Source organism: Mya arenaria, chromosome 3 (genome assembly GCF_026914265.1).
Source record: "Mya arenaria isolate MELC-2E11 chromosome 3, ASM2691426v1".
Lineage (NCBI taxonomy): Eukaryota > Metazoa > Mollusca > Bivalvia > Myida > Myidae > Mya > Mya arenaria.
The window spans coordinates 34161951-34189205 of NC_069124.1; the positions used below are offsets into that span (position 1 = coordinate 34161951).

At 36.7% G+C, this 27255-nt stretch overlaps 1 pseudogene; it reads left to right on the forward strand.

Annotated features, from left to right (window-relative positions):
• Positions 1-27241, forward strand: LOC128227339 (trithorax group protein osa-like; annotated as a pseudogene).
• The last annotated feature ends 14 nt before the right edge of the window (positions 27242-27255 follow it).

The following is a 27255-nucleotide window of genomic DNA, read 5'->3' on the forward strand; positions in this document are numbered from 1 at the left end:
CTTGCCTGTACAGTATGGTGATGTGTAAGCTTATTTACACTCGCACTCGGGCCTTGCCCTTTCGGCGAGTGCTCCGTTATGATTGTTAGTCATGGTAGGTTTTTGGAGCAAAGTGCACACACAGAATGTAACCCTGGTTAGAACTACCCTTGTTCTGGATTTGACTGGGTATTGCAAATTTCAAAAGCAATTTAAGTTGTGATGACGCCACTTCACTGTCAGGCCATAATGTAACCAATAGGCGCGGGCAGACTTTGATCATCTTGCTCCGATTCACGCCAATGGGAAGTCTGATTGAGTTGTTACAGAGCTTTTTTGAGCTGTTTTGTTATCACTCTTTGTAGAAATTCGGGGCATTTCAGCCAAGTTTTCATTTTAACGTCTATTTTCGGCCTACTTTTATTAACCGTTGTATCATGAGTACATTTTATTTGTTTTAAATCAAACAAAAAACCAAAACATTTCATAATATTTTTGTCCTGTTTCTAACAAATATTTACTGCCATATAATTATTGGTGTTTAATCCACCATGCTTTTGTTAGCTGTTTGTAACTGACTCCTAAACCTAAGATAATTATATTGATATGCTTGAAATGGCCATAGCCTGTGTTCATTGATCATAAGTCATAGGAACAATTTTGTACTTATGAAGAATTTAATACAATTCTCAGATTTCATATGTAAAAATGAAAATATTGAACTGTCTTAAAAAGTAAAAAACCTTGGCTGATAAGTGTATATTTACCATTTAATTTTTTTTATATATTGTAAAAACGTCCTAATGTTTCAGAGGAGGAAAACCAGTATGAATAACAAAAACAACCCAATAGATGCAGCCCAGGAGGCAATTGCTAAAGTGAACGCAATGTTGATAGCCAAGGGGAAGTTAAAACCATCACAACTGGGTACTGCAGGAACAAAAAAGGTATTTATATTAGATATAAATGCAAATCCATTCAAATGACAGTAGGGTTTAAGCCAGATTTTGTAAAGGACAGGGTGCTGCAGAAGAGGGACAAGGTACTAAGGTTGAAAAAATGGCACATGTTAGGTATTGTGTTTATTTGAAGTAGTACGATATGTCAACTGCCAATTATGTAAAGTTTGTATATATTGATAATTATTTTAATCAAAACAAAAGAAAGATTTCAATATCTTAAAAATTTAAATCTATGAAGGCAGATGGTTGCCCATGCTGATCTCCATGAGGGCATAATTGATGTTATAAATAAAGGACAGTGTGCAGCACATAACTTTGTGCTAAAACCGAAGACAGATACCATATTTCTGTGACATGTACATGTATGTACAAATGTGTCAGTTAACTTATTACACTATCAAACACGCTTAATTTATGAATATTTTCGAAGCAAAAAATTGGATGTATTCAAATTGTCATTGGCGGCTTCATGGTCATGCTAAAATGTATAATTTTGGCCACATGATAACTTGAAATTGTTTGAAATTTTAATTTAAAGCTTATGTTACCATTTACAATAACAATGTTTATTTAGCAAAACCCTAAACACTCTATTAATTGTTATACTTCTTAATCAACTTCGTGAAAAAGACAAGTGATGGTGTATGTATGCAGTACTCTTCATTATTTTGAAATGAATTACTAATTGTTTGACTGAGACTGTTAGTTACAATAATTATGTGACTTTAATGTGTGTCATCGTTTGATATTATTTAGCCTGGATCCCAGAGTAACATCTTTACACGTGAAGTGGAGATAAACGACGTCCCCATAGGGTGCAGAAACATGTTGACCAGGGGAGTCACACAAGAGGAGGTTTGTTCAATGGACTGTTATTTTTATGCCCCCCTTCGAAGAAGAGGGGTATATTGCTTTGCACATGTCGGTCAGTATGTCTGTCGGTCGGTCCGTTGGTAGACCAAAGCTTGTCCGAGTGATAACTCAACAATTCCTTGACGTATGGTCATCAAACTTGACATGAAGGTTGGGCCTGACCAGAAGATGACCCCTATTGATTTCTAAGGCTCATCGAGTCAAAGGTCAAGGTCACAGTGACATTTAATGGTAAAAGATTTGTAAAGCTTATCTGAGTGAAAACTCAACAATGCCTAGACCTATGGTCATCATACTTCACTTGGAGGTTTGGCCTGACCAGTAGATGACCCTTATTGTTTTGGGGGGTCATCAGGCCAAAAGTCAAGGTCACAGTGACCTGGAATGGTAAAATTTTGTCCGAGTGATAACTCGACATTGCCTGCACCCATGGCCCACATACTTCACTTGGAGGTTGGGCCTGACCAGTAGATGTCCCGTATTATTTTGGGGCGTCATCAGGCCAAAGGTCAAGGTCACATTGAACTTGAATGGTAAAAGGATGTCCGAGTGATAACTCGACAATGCCTGCACCCATGGCCCTAAAACTTGACTTGGAGGATTGGCCTGACCAGGAGATGACCCCTATTGTTTTTGGGGGTCATCGGGCCAAAGGTCAAGGTCACAGTGACCTGGAATGGTAAAATGTTGTCCGAGTGATAACTCGATACTGCCTGCACCCATGGCCCTAATACTTCACTTGGAGGTTGGGCCTAACCAGTATATGACCCCTTTTATTTTGGGGCGTCATCGGGCCAAAGGTCAAGGTCACAGTGACCTTAAATGGTAAAATGTTGTCTGAGTAAAAACTCAACAATACCTGCACCCATGGCCCTCAAACTTGACTTGGAGGATTGGCCTGACCTGGAGATGACCCCTATTGTTTTGGGGGGTCATCGGGCCAAAGGTCAAGGTCACAGTGACCTGGAATGGTAAAAGGTTGTCCGAGTGATAACTTGACAATGCCTGCACCCATGGCCCTCAAACTTGACTTGGAGGTTGGGCCTGACCAGTAGATGACCCCTATTGATTTTAGGGGTCAAAGGTCAAGGTCACAGTGACCTTGAAAGCAAACTCGACAATTCCTGGACATATGGTCATCAAACTTGACATGAAGGTTGGGCCTGACCAGTAGATGACCCCTATCGACTTTGGGGGTCATCGGGCCAAGGTCAAGGTAAAAGTAACTTTTAACGCAAAAAAGTTAACAAATCTTCTCCCAGTGATATCTCATCAATGCTTGAACCTATGATCATTAAACTTGACATGAGTGTTAAGCCTGACCAGTAGACCACCCTTATTGATTTTAGGATTCATAGGGCCAAAGGTCACAGTGACATTGAATGGTAAAAGGTTGTCCGAGTGATAACTCGACAATGCCTGCACCCATGGCCTTCAAACTTGACTTGGAGTTGCATCTGACTTGTACATGACCCCTTATGACTTAAGGGGTCATCGGGTCAAAGGTCAAGGTCACAGTGACCTTGAACGAAAAAAGCTTGTCTGTGTGATAACTTGACAATGTCTGCACCCATGGCCCTCAAACTTGACATTTAGGTTTCTGGTGACCAGCTGATGACTCTTATGGATTTTGAGGACACAGAGTCAAAGGTCATGGTCATAACACACTCTATCCTCACACTTGAATGGTCATAATCTTAAAACTGGCTTAACGGCATCCAATGTCAGTGACAAATCAGCTGTCATTTCGGTCCATGCATATTTCATTCAATTGTCCATATAATCCTGACAACATGACGCTCAGGGGGGGCATAATGTTTGACAAACATCTCTTGTTGTACATGTTTTACTATGAAAACAAAATCGTGTTATTGCATGTTAATGTAGGGGATTTTTTTTCCGAAGCAATGGAAAATTAAATTTTAAAGATGAGAGAAGAAAGTAACATTTTTCTGGTTTTCAAAACAAATAATTCTGTTGACATTTTAATATAAGCAAAATTATTCACAACCACAAATTTTAATATTATAATTTTAAATTGCCCCTGATTTATGAGTGCAAAACTAAATACAAAATTCAAACTTAATAGGGTGAGAGTGGTCTAGTAGTATAGAGTCCGCCTCTCACCCAATGGGTTATAATTTTAAATTGCCCCTAATTTATGAGTGCAAAACTAAATACAAAATTCAAACTTAATAGGGTGAGAGTGGTCTAGTTTGATCCCTACCTGTGGTACTCCCTAAATGAACTCCAATACTGGTAAACAGACTCAAAGTGATTCTATAAGCTATAAGCTTTAGTCATAACCGATCTAAAAGAACTTAGTATAAACTGAACTTAAAACCCATACATAATACTTCATTATAATTAAGATTTTGTTAAATGATATTCCCAGATTTCCAAGATGAGCGGGGCATCGGTGGCCACTAAAGGGCGTTACATGACACAAGAGGAAAGAAATCGGAACCCTAAGTATGCAGTTTTGATATATGCTTTTCGGTGATTTTCAGAAATTTATCAGTGAAATCAAAGTGACATTTCATTGTTTCAAACAGTGAAATGAAAATGTTAGTGCGTACAGGGCTGAAACACAATTTTAACAATGCATTCAATTTGGCACAATTTTCTTGAAACCTACAGTCTGATGTCATTAATATCCATTTTTACGCATTTGATACAAAAAAATTGTTTGTTAGAGTGTAAGATCGCAAAATATGTCACAAAGTGAGTGGTGTTCATGAGGTGAAATATTTTACAATCATGCACTGAAACAAACAATTATTCTCTATTTATTATACGGTACGCTTTTCTGTGATTTACAGAGCTTTATCAGTAAAATAAAAACAATATTTTACTGTTTCAACTGGTGAAAATATAAATTTGATATTTTTCACGGTTTTGATATTTTAGCCCGTTCTGCTATCCAAATCCAACATCAGCTCATATAGGGCTGGGACCCAATAATAACAACGTCATTTCAGTGGCCACTCAAGGTCGTTACATGACACAAGAAGAGAGAAATGGGAAGTCTAAGTATGCAGTAATAATTGTTATTGCAATGTGCTACTCAAAAATAGCACAACATGCAAATTTACATGTTCGACTCGTATGGGATATTTGTTATTTTAAAGCTGCACTCTTAGAGATTGAACGTTTTGACAACTTTTTTTTAATTTTTGTCTTGGAACGTGCCAATTTTTGTGAAAATGCATGGAAACCAGTTATATAAGGCTGCTGACAAAAAATTAACAGTTTAAGCCTTAAAACATTAATTTTCGAACGGAGATATGAAAATCTGCAATCTGATCTTTTGTCAGCAATCTTTGATCATTGGTTTGCAGATATTTACGCAAAAATTTGCTCTTTCCAAGACAAAAAATAAAAAAGTTGTAAAAACGGTATATCTGTGAGAGTGTACCCGGTATTTTATTTGTTAAATGAACGTATATAAGCCTTATGTAACCATCACCATAAGCTGAAAATTCAATGTTTGTGTACTATGTCAAATAAATGTATTACTACACCATTAACTCTGTTTGATGAATTCATACTGTGCAGTTAAAAAGGTTTTCAAAATTTCATGGAGTATCTTGCATATATAGCATTTTATAGACCTTGTCTGAATATATGATTTTGATTTCAGAGATCGACCATTGTACCTGTATGTTCAAGCTTCGACACAAGATGCTGTCAGTTGTATGTATCTAGCAGTCTAAATTACTCTCATATAAGATAAAGTTTGAATTCCAATAAGTTTTATTCAGTGAAATGGGCAGAATTCATTTGTTGAATTTATTTTCAACTTACCCTGTGTGTATTTTTTCTTCCAAATGTTACTCTTATGGTTAAGTCTGGAAATGCAATATTTTTTTCCACCATTTTGGGAATGAGGATGGAGCCTTTCTTATTTGGAAAAACATGATTTTTACTAAAATTGGGAATTTCTATTTTGCATAGAAATAAACAAGTTTGCTGTAAAAAAAAAGAAGAGAAAAAATGTTATAAAGTCATTTTCTCTCAGAAAAAATAATTCTTGTTTGGGGGTCCAATAGTTTTATTAAATACTATTTTTTTTATTCTCTTTAACAGAAATTTGGAATGGGAGGTTTTTGTTCAACTTTGGGAAAAAGTATATGTTTAAGCATGGGAAATGTGCCAAATTTCAGCCCTAGATTGGGAATTTTATTGTCACTTTTTGGAAAAAGTATATGTTTTAGCAATGGGGGAAAGTGCCGAATTTCAGCCTCAAATTGTTCCGAAAATAAATAAAAGACTGAAATGTGTAAGGAACATTTCCATGCTCTGTTAAAAATTGTTTTACATTAAGCCAGCCAAAACAATACAATTAGTAAGCGCATGAGCCATTTATCACTTTGTCATCATCTCTTTCATGTAGTGGCTGTTGGGAAGATAAACGAGATCATAGCAAATGGTTTGGCGAAGCAGAGCAACCGTCAGAGTCGGTTTTCTCAGAGTGGGGGACACAGGGGTCATCGTCACCAGGGGCCCAGAAGGTCCCCCCAGCCCCTCCTTGGAAATAACAACCAGGTAATAGGAAATCCCTCAAGTTATTACCAATTCCTATGTGGTTCAACAGTCATTGAAATTGGTCTTCTGGATGTACAAGCCCGAATTCATATACTACTGCTAGGCGTAACATTTGTGAACAAGCCCTGCTGAACAAAACCCAGAATTTGAGCAAGCCCGGAAAGCATTTTACCAGTGCATGGCTTGCGGGCTTGTGCTTATTTCAACCACTGGTTCAAGCAATTCAGCTGTTTTGAATGTTCAAACTTCGCAATTGCTTTGCAATTATGTATGACTGAGATTTACTGACAATTGTCTTGAAAAGGTACATTATAACAGATTGCATAAATTTTAGCCTTTAATAAAATAAAATATTTCTGATTTCCTTCACGAATATAGTTTGTTCAGAAATATTATTTTTCATAATATGTTTGCTTCAACTCCATACTGTCTGTCTGTCTGTTTGTAGATGCAGGTGTTCCAGGAGAAGCTGTTTGTGATGTTGGAACATGCCCCACCCAACTTCGGAGTGAAAGACAAAATATGCGGACAAAATGTAGGTTTACATTTCAATGAGGGGAAGATTTGTGTATGATGCTATCTTAAAATTATTTACATTAACCATGAATTTACTTTAATAATGTCAAAGACATACGCTTACTTGGTGTTTTCTTTTACACAAGTGGCTGTACTTAGCGATTTTAAAGTTCACTTTAGGATTGAGAGCTTTTAACTTTCGACTGCTGTACACTTGTAAAGGTTTTTTTTTTATTGACATTTGGATAAAAAAAGTAGGAAGTACATTGAAATGAATATAAATGATTTTGGAAACAATTTTAAAAGGAGTCTCAAGACCCTTTACCTAGCTTTCGGCATGGATCCATGAATACTCAAACATACTTAGGGACTTATTTCGAAGATTGACAATTATCAGCTTTTAGAACCCCTGATTTACATGAAGGGAAGATCTGTAAATAGTGTTTGCCTGAAATCATTTATATTAACAATATTAGCCTTGTATTTAGTATTGTCAGAGACATCTTTTACAAAAGTGGCTATACTGTTAAGGGATTCAACATGAAAATAGAACAGAATATAACTTGAATAGTGATAGTGTTATTTTCAGCATTCAGTCACCTTATAGAGATGAAACTTCAATAATTTTGTAGGGTCAATGCCAGAATGTACCAAATCCTTCTATATTTTAATTTTCTTTGGAACCTTCTCGCATTAACCACACAATTTGATAATAACAATTTTATGTATCAGCTTGCATACTGTTATTCATACATGCATAGCAATCTTGATGGTATGTTTTATATGTGTTATTATGAATTATTCAAAACAAAAATGACCTCCACATGTCTGTGTTTCCAGGGCCTGTTCCTACAGCACATTCAGGCTGAGACAGGGGCCAAGATCAGTCTGCGGGGGAAGGGCTCCGGGTTCATAGAGCTCAGCGGCGGCGAGGCACTGGAGCCCATGCACATCTTCATAGAGTATGTACAATTATGGCTTCTCAGTTCATTTCTTGTTTACATTTATTTGCTGGTTATTTTATTTTTATGTATTAAAGCTGCACTCTCACAGATTGATTGTTTTGACAACTTTTTTTTATTTTTTATCTTGGAATGAGCCATTTTTGCACACTTTATTGGTATTATTTTAGTGTCATGTTTAAAGTCTCTATTTATAACATGTTCTCCATTTTTCAGGCACATGAATCCTGTTGGAGTACAGCAAGCAAGGGAGTTGGCTATGAATCTGATCCAGACGGTATGTAGTCAGTGTCGAGTTAAATGTATCCATGCACCAGTTTCATATCTAGGTTGCCAACCCAAAGAAGCTGCGAAGAAGAGCAGTGATGCTGGCCAACAATCAGCCCTCACATAAACTGTTTCAGGATAAATGCTGATGTGAATTGTAGGCGGTTTTCCTGAGTAACCAATGGATTCCATTTATGCTGTTCGCATGTGCGTCACATCTATTCATTCAAATGATTGCATTTCTTTGTATTATATACGCAGTGTAAGGCTTCGGTCGATAATTTGGCTGAGAGTCAATTTCCAAATTCAAGAACCATCTTTAAACTAATGACCTTAAGCCATTGTACCAGGTACTCTTATAACAATACTGGTGCATTTTTAATCACAGCCTTGTTTCAGCCAAACTAGCAAAATTTAGTACTATTCGGATTTCTGATATCCTGACTGTTTAATTGAATTACAGAAGCAGTGAGACTGGGCAAAAATGTAAAGATTCGGCCTCTTTGATATCTTATTTTAAAATAGTTTCTGTATTAATTATGATTTTTTTCAGCATTGGCAGTCTACAACAACAAATGTAATTTTGCTATAGCTGTGATATAGTGCAGATCATGATTGAATGATACAATGAAAAATATAGGGACAAGCCCTCCAGACAAAAATTCAGATATAAACCCTGTTTAGAGGAACAAGGAAACAACCCAAACAACTAGAGACAAAAAATTACAAATACTGGATACCAGGGCTTTTTCTGCCCATTTTGGGAAAAAGACCCTAGACTTTTTTGAAAATTTTGCGTCGGGGAAAATGCCGAAATTGGGAAATTTTACAGTTAAAAGAAAAGGCTGTCTAGTCTCCTGCGAAATAAGGAAATGTTTCAATATTAGTTTATTTTCCCTTTAAAAGACCCAAAATGGCTGAAATATCAATCCTTGGGGTGTAAATATCTATTGAAATAAATCATGACAGATAATATTTCATACTTATCTCTGAATGTGATAAAAATCAATAATTTCCAAGTTCAGTTACCCAAAAAATTTAACATAACAAGTTGTTAGGATGTTGAAAATGAACCAGTACAGTACAGATAAAAAGACTTAAAAAATATACTTTTTTATTTTTGATTTTTTGATTTCTGAAGATTGGGAAAAATATCTTATATTTTGCTTTGGGAATGGGTCCATTAGTCGGACCTGTGGGTACTTAAGAAAAAGCCCTGCATACACATTAACAAACAGACGACACTTACATAAAGTTAGCTTTACTGATAAATGATGGGATTACCTCCTTGAAACAAGAGTTCACTGGAACAGGGGTCTACTGGGGGCTCAAACTAGCTTTTATGGCCATTACATCACATTTGTGAGGTAAAATTGAATATTTTCTGAGGTATTATTTTGATACAGTGATTTTTGTTTTACAACTCTTTTAAATCCAAAGTGCATAACAGAAATATTTATTATAATAGCAGCAATTGCCAGTGTTAATTTCAAAGCAAAATAGTCACAAAAGGCTTTTTCTTTCAAAATCATGTCTGTGCATAAAAATGGATGGGAATATTAGGAATGAGGGTCTTTACAGTTCAAACCTTACATATGCATTAACACTATTCCTATGAACAGGGCTTCTAAAAACCGGCAATTTGCCGGTCTGGACCGATTTTGACCAAGCCAGATCGATTTCAGTTTAAAAAAGTGTAAAAAAAATCGGTCCAAAATTTTCAATTTTTTTTTTAGAATTTCGTTCCAAAACGATTTAGTCAGTAAAAGATGTAGAAATTGTAATACACAAACATGCATGGGTCATTCACACATTCAAAACTACATCCAATAGGTCATAAAAGTGTCTTGGTTACCAGGAGACCGATGCAACCAGCTGCTTTTTCCGCTACGCTGATCACTCTATATCCTATCTGTTAATTAACGGACGCTTGGCGCAGTTGATAAGGCGGCCGACTGCCAATCAAACGACCACGGTTCAAATCCCAGTTGTCCGCCCGGTTAGCTCAGTCGGTAGAGCGTTGGACTGTTAATCGGACAACCCGGGTTCGATTCCCGGGAGGACCAGGTCACTTCTGTTGTGATTGGTTATGAAATCCTTTCTACGACCATTCGCACTGTACCACTGTCCCTGGCATGTACAGAAGTTGTCAGTTCCTTGCAGAAGTGAATGCACCTAGTACTGGTTCACCACCCAGGATAGGTGTGCGGTGGTTGAACTGTCACTCTGGGACCCTTCAATGTGCTCACGCCGGGACCCGGAGTATAAACTACTAACACCACCACCAGACGCTTGCAATCGGTCCAATCACGTGTTTTGGTATAAGCAGAAGACACAATTAAACAAACTATGTGGTAATTATCTGCTTGCAGCTTTCCTGATTAAGTGTTAAAATCTGTCCATATTTTCACATATGCTATGTTGTCGTCAATCATTACATGATATCTGTTTGTTGATTACAAAACGGTTAAATTTAAATTGTCATTAAGAACCACTGCTGGTTAAAAACGGCTTTAAAGATAAATGCATGTCATTGTTAATCCGTGAGAGCATTAAAATACCGAATTAATTAATGTAATAATATATAGGATATCAACAGCGATACGCTTGATTAACTACATAGTCTGACAGCTGAGTCCACCGCTTACATCATATTTATTCGCAGTAATGAAAAAATCGTTGTCGATATCACACTTTAAGCTTGTTGCCCCTATTATAAATCTAGATATATAGTATTATTCAAGATTATCAGTTGAATGTTGACCCACAAAAGAAGCATTAAGCAATCGTAATACTGTTTCACTTTTTGTCGTCTGACCGCCTCCCGACAGCCGGAGTTAAATACGATCGCAGTCTTTCTTGTTAGAAACGCCGCAGAACTCGATGAGAATTTCATTTGAATTAAACTTGTATTAATGACTATCCGAATCGGCTATGCTGGCTCTAGAGCCCTCTTACGAATTGCCACATCGCAAAAAATATTGACAGAAAAGACGTCGCGAAAATGTATGACATTTCTATAAATCGGACTATTGAACAGGTCTTTCTTTTATTGAGGGGGGGGGATTATCTTTTGGGGGGGAGGGGTGGGGGCGCGCCGGGTCCGGACCGATTGAGGTTCCAAAGTTTTAGAAGCCCTTCCTATGAAGTCCATTAATGTACAAAGACGTTTTAATACAGAAAAAATTTCCTTCTACATCTAGATCTTATGAATCTTTGGACAACATTCGATAACCTTTTCACACGCATCAAAATCAGTCAAATTATTAGCTTAAAGCTTTCGCCATACATTTCACAACTTTGTAGTTCTGGCTCCTGTAAATACTCTGCAATCTTCAGATTAGAGGTGACATTATTGGTTGGCAAAATTCAATACAAAATATATGCTTAATTCTTTGAAATCACCACAGCAAATGTCATTAAATTTTCCTTCGTAGAATTTATAACAGTCCAATTGAGGATGGCAGAAGAACAACTTGAATTTATATGGAAACTGACTCGTTAACTTCAGAACAAACTGCCAAGCAATAAGACAAGAAAAGACGATGATTGTTGAAGGTAAGTATTGTCCAGAGGATAAACCACAGCTGAAATTGATGTTATCTGACCATGAGTTGTTCATTCTAGGTACAGCAGGAATTTGCCGCATTTCAACAGTCATTTGTGTCGATGGCACCACCGAATGTCGTCCAGCAACAACAACCGATAAGTAAGTTCTAATGGCAATTATATCCTTGTTGGTACTTGTATGCATTTCTGCCAACAAGTATTTTTGTGTTTCAGATCCGAACATTTTCTACCGTGAAGGCGTTTATTTTCAGGATTTAGGTACAAGTTGGTGTGAAATTTGGAGATGATTTATGCTGATTGGAAAGATGGGGCCATATTTTTTTACAGTTGCATGCATAAGGGGGTTCAACAAAGAACAGATATTATTAATAATGTAAATTTCCAAACACTAAAAAGCTAAATGTACCAATGACGCAAAATGCTAAGACATATCGCAGATTATGTATTAGACAGAAGGTTCCCGACCAGATACATGTAACTGTTACTAACTACTTGAACTCTTAAAACATTTTTGGCTTAAAAAGCTGTATAAAAGTCAATGAAACATCCATCACAGTTTATGCCTCTATGGGTTTTAGGGTGTTACAGAACAGCTGGGGATAGAACATGGAAAATACTGTAAACCATTGAATTTCTCTACTACTTTTACCTAGCATTTCTGGTTACCTGAGAAATAGATGGCAGGATGAAATCATCAGTAGTTTTCCCCATGTAAACACATTGCAATTCACTGGATCAATGTTCATCACTGAAGGGGAGGGAGCGGTTTCCACTTGCAGGTGTGGAGATTTATAAAACAAATGAATTTGTGTGTTTTGTCAGACACAGCTCTCTTTCAGTTGAGACCATAGTAAACATGGTATTTCACTCTTTGGCGTTCCAGCTTTACTAAGTTCTTTATGAGTGTACTGTTTTCCAGACCACTGTGTACTACATGGATTTCAAGCATAATTTTTTGTCACCATCATGTTGTAAAGTGTATACAAATGTATGTTAAGCATAACACTTATTTGTTAAGATCTGTACATTAACTCAAACGGTTCCTTCTTGTCTGCATCAGACCTCTACCATGGCAGCCAGTGTCTACTGCTTGAAGCCAGTGTCGCCTGCAGCATTAGTTGTAGAGAAGGGTATTGTTTATGTCAAGGAGGTCAAGGAGGTTGATAGTTTGGGCTAACATGCTACAGTAGTGGCACCCTCATTTGCAGCAGACGGCAGACAGTCAAGACCTCTTTGATATGAATGGTTTACTGCCCATTCTTTTCATTTTTGGCAAAACTCGGAAAGAGGAAAAGCATAGATAATAATGCAGCACTATTTTGGTATTAATTACTGTTACTGAATGGCTTGTGTTTGTAGTTTGTCTCATAGGGTTGCCAAGCCAGACATTTGGCCACACTTAAAAAGTCCTTCATTTGATGTGCAGTTTAATGACTATTTATATTGGAGCTGTTTAATATTGTTTGAAGGAAAAATTGGGTAACGTTTACTCTTTAGCTTGTACAGTAAGTGGTTTTGCTGGATGAAGCGGAGAAAGCGCCAAGACGACCATCAAGCTCAAGTTTTAGAAGTCGAACTTTCTCTTAGCACTTTTGTATTACCTGAGACATCTACAAGGAATTGCAGAAATAAACTTTTTTAAAATATTATTATAAAGATATTTGATTTTCAGCTTTGCTAGTTTAACCTCCATTCGGTTTTGTACATTTCTTGACATTAAAATTTCTTTACATGACTTTGCCCAAAAAAGAAGAATACTTACAGATTTTTTTTCTTTTATTTGAGTCTTCACTCCATTTTAAGATTCTGGTATATTCTCATGTAATGTATATTCTGTAATGTTGCGTTTTTTTTTTAAAAGAAGATGATAATTGCTTCTTTCAGTAAGATATGGATTATATTTCATTGAGTTATCACCGAAAGGCACGTTGTCATGAGTGGCTCAGCCACAAGTGAAAATATTAACTTTCATATTCATGAGATAAAACATAATTAGAATCTCACTGAAACAACAACAAAAAATTATTACCGTATTATATGCTAAAAACTCATTTAAAATGACTTGAAGTTGTATTTAAAGAGTGCCAGATCTATTCTTTTCTCTTTTTTGTCCCATCTGTACGCGCTGATTTAAGATTTCCGACAGCAAAGAAGCCCTAGCTCCTACGAACCTGCAGAAAGCATATAATGATAACCTCCAACATTTCAAGAGAAAATTGTTGATAATTTGCTATACATGTATATGCTATGTTGTAAGGATGTGTTTTTGCTCCCCTTCACAGTGATGGGTCCACCCCAGATGGTCAGTCTGGCGCAGCCTCCCCAGATCATGCATGGTAAGGGGAGATATTGTTGTCTCAATGTGTTTGCTCAAAAAAGTCATAATAGTAAAAATAAGAATATTCGCATGTAGCTGGTAAACTATTTAATTTATCAATGGTGTATTTGATATGATTAATTTACATTATGTATTATCAATATTAGTATAAACTATTACAATTAAAGGGATTAGACACCAGATGATACAGTTGAAAGAAAAAAAGAAAATGGTGATAAAACTTACCTAAAATTGACATTGTTGATGTATCACATGGCTTTAATAACACACGTCTCTTTCGGAGTTTTTGCATATTTTTCCAATTGGAAATTTACTGGGTTTATGTACCATGAACCAGTTAATTTAAAAATAGCATTGGTATATGTGTACTGATCCCATGACTTTTACATGCTAAATATATGGTACACACTATAAACTGGGAAACCCCTTTTTTGAATGGGCAAACTGAGCTGAAAGAGCGACAAAATATTCTTTAAATCATGTAAAATCATGAATTATCAGCCTCATACTAGCTTGTTTTGACAATGCTACTAGGCTTGTTTTTAACGAATACTGTATTGGCCGATTTTAGGATCATGTGGTGGCTAGTCCCTTTAAAAGCTGCACATTATGTATCTAAAATCCATGTCACCAGTTTGTAAACTTTAAGATAATTTTTGCAACAAAATATCACCAGCAGTATATAATTATTGATATATTTGAAAGAAATGAGAAAAAAAAATTCAATTGTATTATCTTAGCTAGCATTCAACCTTTAAAAGTTCATATATGTTACATTTGTAATTGACTCACCCACTCGTTGTGTGTTTCAGGTCAGCAGGTGATTTCTTCAATGCCGCCTAATATGATGCAGCCTCCGCCGGTTCAGTCCACCTACATGCCACCCCCATCACAGGGTTAGTCCATTTGATGCATGCAATTGTTGTGTTACCCATATATAGATAGATATACAGGAGTTACACATGTCACGAAATTTTGTGATGCACATAGCTAGAAAACTATTGCACGTGCACACATTAAACTTGATAAGAATTGGAGATTTGCACCTGCAATTTTCACTGTCGAATAAGGGATATTTCTTTAATCGAGTAAAAAATGGTCTTGAGATATTCTGTGATGCATGTAGCTTACACAAATGAACCTTCATAGAAACATTGGCCAGCATAGGAAATAGTGCACATGCAATTTGTGTGACATTTCACAAGAGTTATAGCCCTTGGCTTATGGCACTCTATTTTACCTAAGTTATTTACATTGTTTGGTTGTTTACGCTACAAAGTTGTTGTTTTTTCTTAAATGTTCTTGAATGAATGTTTGACTTAACCATACTCCTTAGGACAAATACCACTAACAGACTTTTATTAAGGACTTTAAGCTTTGCCTTATTAAAATACTATTGTCATGTGGTTTCAATATGAGTTCCTTAAAATTTTTGACACATGATAGTACAATGACATTGAGAAAAGTTTACAACACCAAAAGAATGGCATTCTGTTTATTTACAAAAAAATCAGTATAAGACTGACAGAGATTTGACAATTTGTTGGTGTCCTGGTCTTTTTGAGAACACTTAGTGTATGCAATCATACATGATGTTGCAGGAGGGGTAGTGTCCCTGCCAGCCCCTGGAGTGGTGATGCCCCAGTTGGCCTCCAGTTTTACACCCCAGAATGGTGTGTACCTCATAGTACATATACATAACATAACTTGTTCTGTCAGAGGAGCCATCCGCGTTGTGCAAAAAGTTTGATTATGGCCATCAATTTACAAATCATGTGGTGTAGTACACATGCTGACAATGGCAATCTGAACATGCGTTTCAATTCCCATAAGCCTTGCTTAAACATTCATAGATCAACTGGCACCAATTTCTCAAAACTTCTTAAGGTTAACAGGCTTAAGTAGCTTGTTTTAATTAGCCAAAATACATACGGTACTTAAATTTAATTTTGATAATTGGATGGTCATAAGAGACTTTTTGAGAAATTGGGGCCTGAGGTAAAACTAACATCCACTTGCAGTGATACATGTACTAGCTTGCTGTGTCCTTGTTTGATGTGATGTAATCAAGTAGAGAAAGTTCAGCTTTCTTTATAATGCTATGCTTTAAAAGCACTGGAAGAAAAACATTTTTAACTTACTTGTTTTTCATGGAAAAAGTCGAGTTACTCTGTGGCACTCTTGTTTAATAAGGATATTGTATTGAAATCTACCAGGTATGGTACAGCAAGGGCAGCCAATGCAGACGTTTGTTCCCGCATCCAGCCAGCAGATACAGCTGGTTCAGTCCTCAGAGCAGCCTTATTTAGGTACGTTATGGAGTGTGTCTTATTCTGTGTCACTGAGTTGATGCCTAATTTATATGTTATATTGAGAGCTTTAAAAAAATCATCCTCATTTTTAGCTCGACTATTTAAAGAATGAAAAGAGCTTTACTTCTCACCCTAGTGTCTATTTAGAAATTCTAGTAAAGGTTATGACTGTAAGCAGATTAAAGTCCATAACTCTGCAACTACTTCATGTATTGCATTGAAACTTTATACAATCATGTATGATAATTCTATCTTGCATACAGGGCTTCTAAAAACCAGGAATTTGCCGGTCTGGACCGATTTTGACCAAGCCAGACCGGTTTCAGTTTCAAAAAGTATTAAAAAAATCGGTCCGAATTTTTTTTTGTAATTTCGGTCCGAAACGACTAAGTAAGTTAAAGATGTAGAAATTGTAATACACAAACATTCATGGGTCATTCACACATTCAGAATTACATCCAATAGGCTATAAAAGTGTCTTGGTTACCATGAGACCAGCTGCTTTTTCCGCTACGCTGATCACTCTATAGCCTATCTGTTAATTAGCAGACGCTTGCAATCGGTCCAGTCACGTGTTTTGGTATAAGCAGAAGACACAATTAAACAAACTATGTGTTAATTATCTGCTTGCAGCTTTCCTGATTAAGTGTTAAAATCGGTCCATATTTTCACATGGCAATATGCTATGTCGTCATCGATCATTCCATGATATCCGTTTGTTGATTACAAAACGGTTAAATTTAAATTGTTATAAAGAACCATTGCTGGTTAAAAACGGCTTTAAAGATAAATGCATGTCATTGTTAATCTGTGAAAGCATTAAAATACCGAATTAATTAACGTCATAATATATAGGATATCAACAGCGATACGCTTGATTAACTACATAGTCTGACAGCTGAGTCCGCCGCTTACATCATATTTATTCGCAGTAATGAAAAAAATGTTGTCGATATCACACTTTAAGCTTGTTGTCCCTATTATAAATCTAGATATATATACTATTATTCAAGATTATCAGTTGAATGTTGACCCACAAAAGAAGCATTAAGCAATCATAATACTGTTTCACTTTTTGTCGTCTGACCGCCTCCCGACAGCCAGAGTTAAATACGATCGCAGTCTTTCTTGTTAGAAACGCCGCAGAACTCGATCGCAGTCTTTCTTGTTAGAAACGCCGCAGAACTCGATGAGAATTTCATTTGAATTAAACTTGTATTAATGACTATCCGAATCGGCTATGCTGGCTCTAGAGCCCTCTTACGAATTGCCACATCGCAAAAAATATTGACAGAAAAGACGTCGTGAAAATGTATGACATTTCTATAAAATCGGACTTTTGAACAGGTCTTTCTTTTTTTGAGTGGGGGGAGGATTTTTTTTTTGGGGGGGGGGGGGGGGGGTCGTCGCCGGGTCCGGACCGATTGAGGTTCCAAAGTTTTAGAAGCCCTGCTTGCATATAATACAAAACTTTGCAATCCTTTAACTTAAAAGCAGCGGAAAAGTCGAGCAAACTGATTCTATGACAGTTCTTGTTCCTGATTTTACCCTTTTTTTTAGTATTTGATTGTCCTCCAATTGTTAATAATGAACAAAGTAAATCCAATTTCGTATGAGTATAATATATAACATTAAACTTAAAAAACACACCATGTGATCAGATACTATTATGTTTTGATACCTGGGGGTATGTAAGTGGTGAAGTTATTCAATACCAGTGTATCTTTGTGAAAAGGACATTTGAATAGTAATTTAAAAAACAATACTGGCAATTTTTATTGAAAAAAACAACAACTAACAATGAAGCTTTTTATTCACAAAACTATTGATAAATGTTAATCAAGGGTGTTTTAAGTAATGAAATATTTATAAGGGTTTATTAAAAAGTCATCCTATGTATAAATTGCCAATAATTTCGCCACATTGTTTATCCAGGAGGTCAGCCAATGTTGGTGAGTTCTGGAAACCAGCCACCGGGAACGGTTGTCCTCACAACGGTCCAGCATCATGGACAACAGGTATTGATTGATTGTAAAACGATGGTTACCATAAATACCACTTTTATCAAATAGATTAATACAGTTTTGCTGCTTCTGTAAACGCCAAGTGGCCCCAAGATGTTAGTATCAGAAGTGAGTGCATATTACAATTACCCGGTAGAACAATGTTAATTAACTGGGCTTTATTGATCTTCAAAACATAATTCAACGTTAAAGGGACTCACTCATGTTTTTGGACTATGGATGCAAATGAATATTCGAATACTCGATCAAACGTTAGGTATTTGAATGTCAATATCGGTTTTCGAATATTCGAAAAAAAAGTTAAATAAAGAGAATAAAACATCTTTTGCCTACAACACTGTTGTTGTTTATAAAGTTTGTTTGTCTTGTTTTTACAACGATTGGCCCCTAATGCCAGAGGTTTGAATGTACTGACAATACACTAAACAGGCGTCATATGTCATTTAGGGACTTATCGTCGGGTACTATAAAAAGTCCCCCTACTTTGACAATATCTTGCTGGGAATCGGCTTTAACACCAATGTGTTGTCTTGGCTGCAAATTAAGCTGTGCAACATAGCTCAAATCGCCGTGATGATATGAATGCCATGTGCTACAATAATGTTGTTACAAAGATGTGCTTTAAACTGTTTTCCATGTTTCAATACAATTTTCGTGCTTTAAAATGTAAATGTATAGTATAGCGTTTTAGGATATATTTCCTCTATTGTTGTACAATAGATGAGTCAAATCCACATATATTTTAATTTATTATTTTACTGGTTCCCGAGTTTGTTTGGTTTTTCCATAGTTATATTTAGTCAATTTAGAGGTCAATCTCAGAACGAGGCTGCGCGTCCTACAGAAAGACCCTCCATTGGCGCAAAACGCTATTTAACTAGGAATCCATCTACTTTCACATTGTTAACAAATATAAAGGCAGCAGAATTGAAATTGTTCGATTTTGTTGTTTGTTTGTTTATAATGTATTGCTTATTTCTTCCTGAAAATGGAGAATTTCAAAAACTCTTATCGGGGAAAATCAGGGTCCGCCGCGCATACTGGCTACAACAAATTACGGGATAAAATACCCCGGCTATTACTTTAGCAAAAAATAATAATAGTAGTTTACTACATCTTCTAAAATATGTATTTCGGTAATCAAATATTCAATATTCGATTGAAGAATTACCGAATATTCAAATATCAAGTTTGCCATTCGTTTGCATCCCTATTTTGGACCAAATGTCTTTTTTCATGGTAATGCATCTGAAAACACTAATATTAAAATCATTTTTTGATATTCTTTGAAAATGTAAATGCAAAAAAAACACAGTTAAGTATTAAAAAGAACCTAATTTTAGTTCAAAGCGAACCCACGCCAGTACAAAATAGAATAAAATAGAAAACTGACAACAAAATCGTTTGTCTTAGAGGACTCTTGCATAAACTAAGGGATAGTTTAACCTTTAAGCAGTTCTTTGAAAAGCATTACTTGAGCTATTCAAAATCTTGGACTTATAAGCCATATAAGCCATCTAAAGACAATATTTGAGCATATATCAACATTGTGACGGGTTTCCACTGTCAGTATCTTAGTTTTTGTAATCCATATGAATTGCCACACTTAATTTGTCATAAAAAGAGTGCATTTTACAAAACCTGAGGGAGTCACATTTTAGGTAAAGGTTTTTATTTTCCTATGGCATGCTTTTGAAAACATGTAAAATATCTTTTCTTACTTCCAGTTACAGCAGCCTCCAATGGGGTTACCTGCGGGTATGGGTCTCCCACCACCCCAGCAGTTTTTCTCCCAGCCCGGAGGTCACCCTGTCTCAATGCATCAACCCCCACAGCAAATGGCCGCCCCACCGGGCATATCAAGCCCCCAGCCCCCAGCAGTATGCACCCCAGCCACTTATGCAGACGTCAATCGCCCAGTCCATGCCCCATGTTCAGCATCAAGTCTACCAGCAGCCCCTACAGGCCCCTCAGCACCTCCAACAAGCCCCTATGGAGCCCCAGCCTGGACAACCCGCCCCCTTGGAGCAGTCTCAAGGTCATCAGATGGGCCCACCCCCACAGAATGTTGTCTGGGGTTCCCCTGGACCCTCATATGCGCCTGCCTACTCTGGGGCACCTGTTCCCATCCAGCAGCAAGCTCCAGGCAGCACAGTGGTATATTCCATTCAGCAACCCAATCAGGTTAGTAGCTTTATGATGTATTTGTTTATGTGTTAATTGGATATCTTTCAATATAATATTGTGCTTAAAGGGGCTGTCTTCAATATGCAACTTAGATTAAACTTAAATTTAAGATTAAAAAAGAGTTTTGATGGCCTGTATATTTAGCTGACCAATAGGCTGAATGGAATCACTGAGGCATGTCTAAGGATAAGATCAATATTGAATACTGGCCAAGCATTAATAGAACATAAGAATATAACATTTGTAGTTCATATTCCCGATAACTAAAAAGAATGTCTGGCGGGCATTTTAATTTACTTATTCATTGCTTGTTGTATTGGCTTAAGGCTGTTTAAATCATGATGACATTTTCATTGTTTTAGTATTGTTACAGTTTCAGTCTGGAGAATTGATAATGAGCTCCGGTGTTCCGACCCAAACAATTATGGTGACGTCGTGTAGCCAGCCATCGATGACGTCCACGCCCTCGTCCTACGTGTACAAGACGGGGCCTGCAGAGGAGCCCAGACGCAGGTTTACAGAGGAGAAGGATGACAAGGTGCCCGAGGGGCTTCTAGGATACGAGGTTTGTGCATGTTTTCACCCTAGAGGGCATAATTATTGTTTTAATATCAATTTTAAGAGGGTATTATTAGATTACACAAAAAACATTAGAGGATGCTTTATCATGAATTTTCAGACAAATGTTGAGAATAAAATGCATTCTAGTCATTGTTTTGACATTTATTGGCTTGATTGTTCAAAACTCTTGTTAAGGAGCTTACATTAACAATGGGCTGATTGTTCAAAACCTTGTTAAAATTCACATTATTGTTAACAGCATTGTTGTTAACCTTAAAAGGTGAAATGTTTTATGATATGCTTATATATTTGCATAAAACAAGTACAGCTGAAACAGTTGTCATAAATCTTGTTAGAAATACTGCAGATCACAGATGTATCCGTTAAACTTCCAGTGCAGTATTCATTTGAACTATCTGCCCAATCAGTGTTAAATCCTATATGTTACCATTGAATATTTATTACCTAAGCATAATGCTAACACAAATCAGTCCTAGATAAGCATTCAAACATTTTGTTTTAATTCTTATGTTTCAAGCATGGACCCCCTCACCTAACAAACTTGATGGTTCAGCCTGGGCAACCGCAGCCACTTCAACACCAACAGCAACAACAACAACAGCAGATACCACAGCAACAGCAATTCCAGGAGTCACCACAGCCACAGCCTGACCAGATCTATCAAGGACAGGTAATAAGACTTCTTAAATTAAGTTATAAGTTTGCTTTATGCTTATTTTTCTAATTTTGATATGTGAATCACTGAAACAGTTTACAAGTTGTTGATGAGTAAAAGAAACCATGAACAAAACACTATTGTTCTGAAAATGTCTGAAGACCATGCAAAGTTACACATTTGTACGACTCTCACAAATTCTTTTTTTTTTGATAGGTTGTTCAGCAAATAGCTCCACCCCAGCAGGTTCTAGTTGAGGCTGGTCAGCCCCAGCAGGTAATATATAGCCAGTCTGGAGCTCCACAGGTGCTGGTTCAACAACAACAGCAGCCTGTACCGCAGCCTCAGTACAGCTTCCAAGGGCAGCATCCCATAGCTGGGTCCCCTCAGCCCCTCCCTGGGGCTCCTCAGTTAGTCCCGGGCATTCAGCAGCCCATACAGCTTCAGCCCGGTGGCCCTGGTCAGCCACAGTTTGTGCAGCAGCAGCCGCCGCCCCAGATGTTTTCACCTCAACAACAACAGCAGATGCAACAAGCACAGATTCAACAACAACAGCATCAGCAGCAGCATCAACAGATGCACCAACAACCATTGCAGCAACAACAACCACTTCATCATCAACAGCAGCCCCCTCAGCAACTGCCACCACCGCAACAGCAGCAACTACCACCAAGTGCCCAGCAACAACAGTTGCCCCCACAACCAGCAGGACAGATCCCCCAGGAGCAACCTAGGTCAGTTTCCAATCAAATTCTTTAGTATGAAATAATGCTACCTTACAGCTGCATAAAGTTATGGATGTTTCATTTCCGAAAATTATCACAAGGTGTTTATTTGCATGGGATTAAACCTGGTAGCTTCATAATTGGTATTAAATATTTTCTTGGCTATAACTTGTGCAGAATACAGAAAAGACTGTAATATCTTTAAGCAGTACTTATTCTTACATATTTATTGCATTTATACAGGTCAGAGAGTGGTAGCCCAGCCCCCAGTTCCCAACCCGGCTTCCCAGCTGCAACACCTCCCGAGGACAAGACCTTGATGCCACCTCCACCCCCACCAGGTATGAAACATTCTCAGCCTAAATGGTTTATCAATACATAGAGTTAGTGACATTTCATTCTTTTTTACTTATATTCAGGGCCTTATACAACTTTAAAACATTTTCAGGGGTTCTTAAGTTCAGGATTAATCATGAAATCAGGATCCAGAGCTTTTAACTTCAGACTTTTGTACAGCTTTTACTTCTAAAGGCTGTGTTTTGCTCAGACGTTTGCATAAGAAATAGCAGGAAGTACCTGAACTGAATATAAATGCATTCAGAAACAATAACTAAACAAGGCCTTTAACCTTCGTTTGGCCTTAATCTCTCATACTCAATCAGATGCCCAGCTATTTGTTCAGCATTGTTATTTATCAGCTGTTGATAGTACCCCTGCATCTAAAACTGATCCTTTAAGTTGAAATTTTATTCCTTAACTTCTGCTTTCCCCGAAATGTCAATTGTTGTTCTTTCAAAGGTATGACAGGAATCAAAAGACAGAGCATGTCACCTCTGCCTGTTACTGAACCAAGGAAGAAAGTAAAAGGTATAAAAGTAGAAAATTAGGTCTTTATTTCCTTTAAATAATAAAGTCGTAAAGTCGTCTGCAGCCAATTGTATAAAACTGGCTAATTCTTTGGTTTTGTCAAATTTAGCCCAAATGTCCATTGATTGGTCAATATTTTTCCAATAATGACCATTAACCAATCAAATCAATTAATTGTACAAACTAGCCAAAAGATAATATGGACAACTTTTTAAATTTTATTGATTTTGCTTCTGAAGCTTTGGCGATCAGTTCATAGTTAATGATGAGTTTTCCAGATCAAATAACAACACTAAAACACTATCAGTACAATATTAACACTAAGAATTAAATGAAAATGCTTGTGCATAGATTTTGTCCACAGCAGTAGTTGCACATACTTTATATATTCCCATACATCGCTCAGGTCGTGGTGAAGAAGAGGAAGATGATGTTGACATCCCATCGTCGATGGCCAGCCAGGTTAAGGAACTGAAGAAATACTCATTCAACCAGTACTCTGGGGGCCCTCAGCTTTACCACCCCCCATCCTCCCAAGGAGCGTACGGAGGCCAGTACGGGGGCCAGAATGGACAGCATGGAGGGTCAGAGTATGGGGGCTTTCAGCAAGACCAAGGACCGTTCCAGCAGAATCAGAACCAGTTTGGTATGGCACCTCTTCTTTAATACTCTTCACTTCGCTTTCTATTTCTTTATCTTTATTTCAGTGCACAAATAATTGATCTTATTTGATAATTTTTATCAACAATGAAATTATAATATAACAATGAAATATATTTCTTAAAGGGACTAGACACCAGATAGCCGAAAAATCTGCAAATACAGTATTTCATCAAAACAAGCCTAAAATTGTCAATGCTGGTAGGAGGCCGATAAAACATTTTACATGGTAAAAGAAAAATACATCAATCATGTTGCTGTCTCTTCTGAGTTTCCTTATTTAAAGAGCATAATGGTTTCCCAGTTTAAATCATATATATTTATGAGCAGAGATATTGACCCTATTTTTAAAACTTACTGTATTTACGTGGAAGCCAACCCCGAAAGTTTTGAATTGGAAAAATGTGCAAAAACTGTGAAAGATGCATGTGTTATAAGCGATGTGACACATAAGTAAGAAAGATTCGATGCATTATAGTTTGTACACAGCGATATCAATTTTATGCAAGTTTTTGACAAATTTCTTTTGTAATTGCAATAATGACAGTCACATTTCCACTAGCAGGATCCCCACAGACTAGCAGCTACGGTGGAAGCAGTGTGGGCTCCAGTTTCCCTCAGTACAGTGTGTCCTCCTCCCCCTCATCCTACACCCAGGCAACATCCCAGCAGCCCACACCCTCATTTACCAACCAGCCCCCGCCTCCCCCACCCCCGCTATTTGACGAGGCAGGTTCACAGTCACCAGGCCGGAACGAGGAAAAGGGAAGGGGCTTTAATTCCAAGTTCATGCCAATGGCGGCTGGCCGGGATGACCTGTCGCAGCCTCCTCCACCTCCACCACCTCGACAATACTGGTGAATGGATTTATGATGAAGTGGGAAACAATCTCAGTAGTGTTGAACTTGGAAGAACACTCCAGTTACATAACTAGTAAACTGGGAAATGCGCTAAGTCCAATGACAATGAACTTGAGAGGATTTGTCAGTACTTATGTGAAACAATATGCATTGACCAAGAGTTATACAGCCTATACCAGATCTGATCTCTTTAGGCATTATGTCTTTGAATTACCGGTATCTGGAAAAAAATAGAACAGTAGTGTGGAAATAATCAAGTGGCCAAAATAAGACATCAAAGTTAAGAAGTTAACTAGTTGATTGAAGCTGATACAGATAAACATGGAGTTATGTTATCAGAGTCGATATTCATAAAACATCTAAGACATTTCCTAAATGCAGTCATTTTCTTAAGATAAGTATCTCAATGATCATATGCTTAAGATAAGTATCTCAATGATCATATGCTTAAGATAAGTATCTCAATGATCATATGCTTAAGATATGTATCTCAATGATCATATGCTTAAGATAAGTATCTCAATGATCATATGCTTAAGATAAGTATCTCAATGATCATATGCTTAAGATAAGTATCTCAATGATCATATGCTTAAGATAAGTATCTCAATGATCATATGCTTAAGATAAGTATCTCAATGATCATATGGTGAAACAACTTATAAATATCTAATGTACCTTAATTTCAGTGATTTGATTGAAAATACATTCTTTATGTCAAACACATGTATACTTTCTTTTAATTTGACTATAAAGATTTTAAGAACTCAGCTTGAGTTAAGAAATTGCTTAAGATATTTTATGAATACCAGCACTGATCTACAATAATTCGAAATTTCGATGCCTTGTGACACCATATTACGTTGGTATTGTTTGAAATGGTTAAATGTGAAGAGAAATAATTGATTAAATTACACCGATCAAAATTGGCAAATTGTCTCAATTGACCATGAAACATTAAATATCAATCATTTCATTTCAACTTAAAGATGTTGATTGACATTGTTTTATATTGTTTAATTAAGTTTATTGTACTTTGTTTTGTTTTGTGTTCATACATGCGAAGAAATGGGGAAATTTGAAAGAGATGGTTGATAGGATTGAAAGAAGAAACTGTCTGGACAAGATTCAAAGACTGGTAGATTTACATGGATACAATGTCGTTCTTGGACAATCAGATTTTGCAAATACATGTTGTGTGTTCTCATTATCTTCATCAAACTGCAACTTGGGTGCAAGACAGTGCTGTTTGAAAGAAAACAATTTCAGAGGTTTACATTCTTTGAAAGAAACAATTGCAATTTTCTTGCAATGTATATATATATATATATATTTATAACCCTAAAATGAACTTGACATGTTTAAGTACTTATACTTAACTCTAAACAAAATTCATGCTTGTAAGGGTGTGGTATGATAAAATAACCAATGTGTATAATAATATATGTATATATGTGTGAGAATTATCCTATATGTATGTATATGTGTGAGTAGAATTACATGTGTAACATGAAACAGTGCTGCATTTTTGTACATACAGTGTTAGCTATGACCACGTTTTGATATATATTTAAGTTTTTTTCTGTTAAAGATTATTTGTATGCCAGATGGATGCATAACTAGGGCACATGTTTTGTGAGAATTTCCTCCCCTTTATCATGTTTTATCACAAGCTGTGTCAACCATGTGTCAATTTCCTCCCCTTGATCATGTTTTATCACAAGCTGTGTCAATCATGTGTCAATTTCCTCCCCTTTATCATGTTTTATCACAAGCTGTGTCAATCATGTGAGAATTTCCTCCCCTTTATCATGTTTTATCACAAGCTGTGTCAATCATGTGTCAATTTCCTCCCCTTGATCATGTTTTATCACAAGCTGTGTCAATTTCCTCCCTTTATCATTTTATATCACAAAATGGGTCAATCTCCTCCACTTGATCAATTTATATCACAACATGGGTCAATCTCCTCCCCCTTTATCATGTTCCTCTCATTTATCATGTTAAAGCACAAAATGTGTCTTTTTCTTCCCCTTTTTCACAATGTCTTTCCTTTTATCATGTTTTAACATGAACTTTTTCCTCCTCCTATCATGTTATACCATGAAATGTGTCAATTTCCTCCCCTTTATCATATAACACCATGAAATGTCCCTTTATCATGTTCTTTACCAGGAAATGTGTCAATTTTACCAGGAAATGTGTCAGTTTCCTATCTTTTATCATGTTATGCCATGAAATGTATCAACTTCCTCCCATTTATCATTTTACCTGTCTGTTAGGCGATTGTTCAAGCATATAAATCCACTTGCTTTGTTTTGATCATATTGAAAAATAAATGAAACGAAGACATATACATTATTCATTT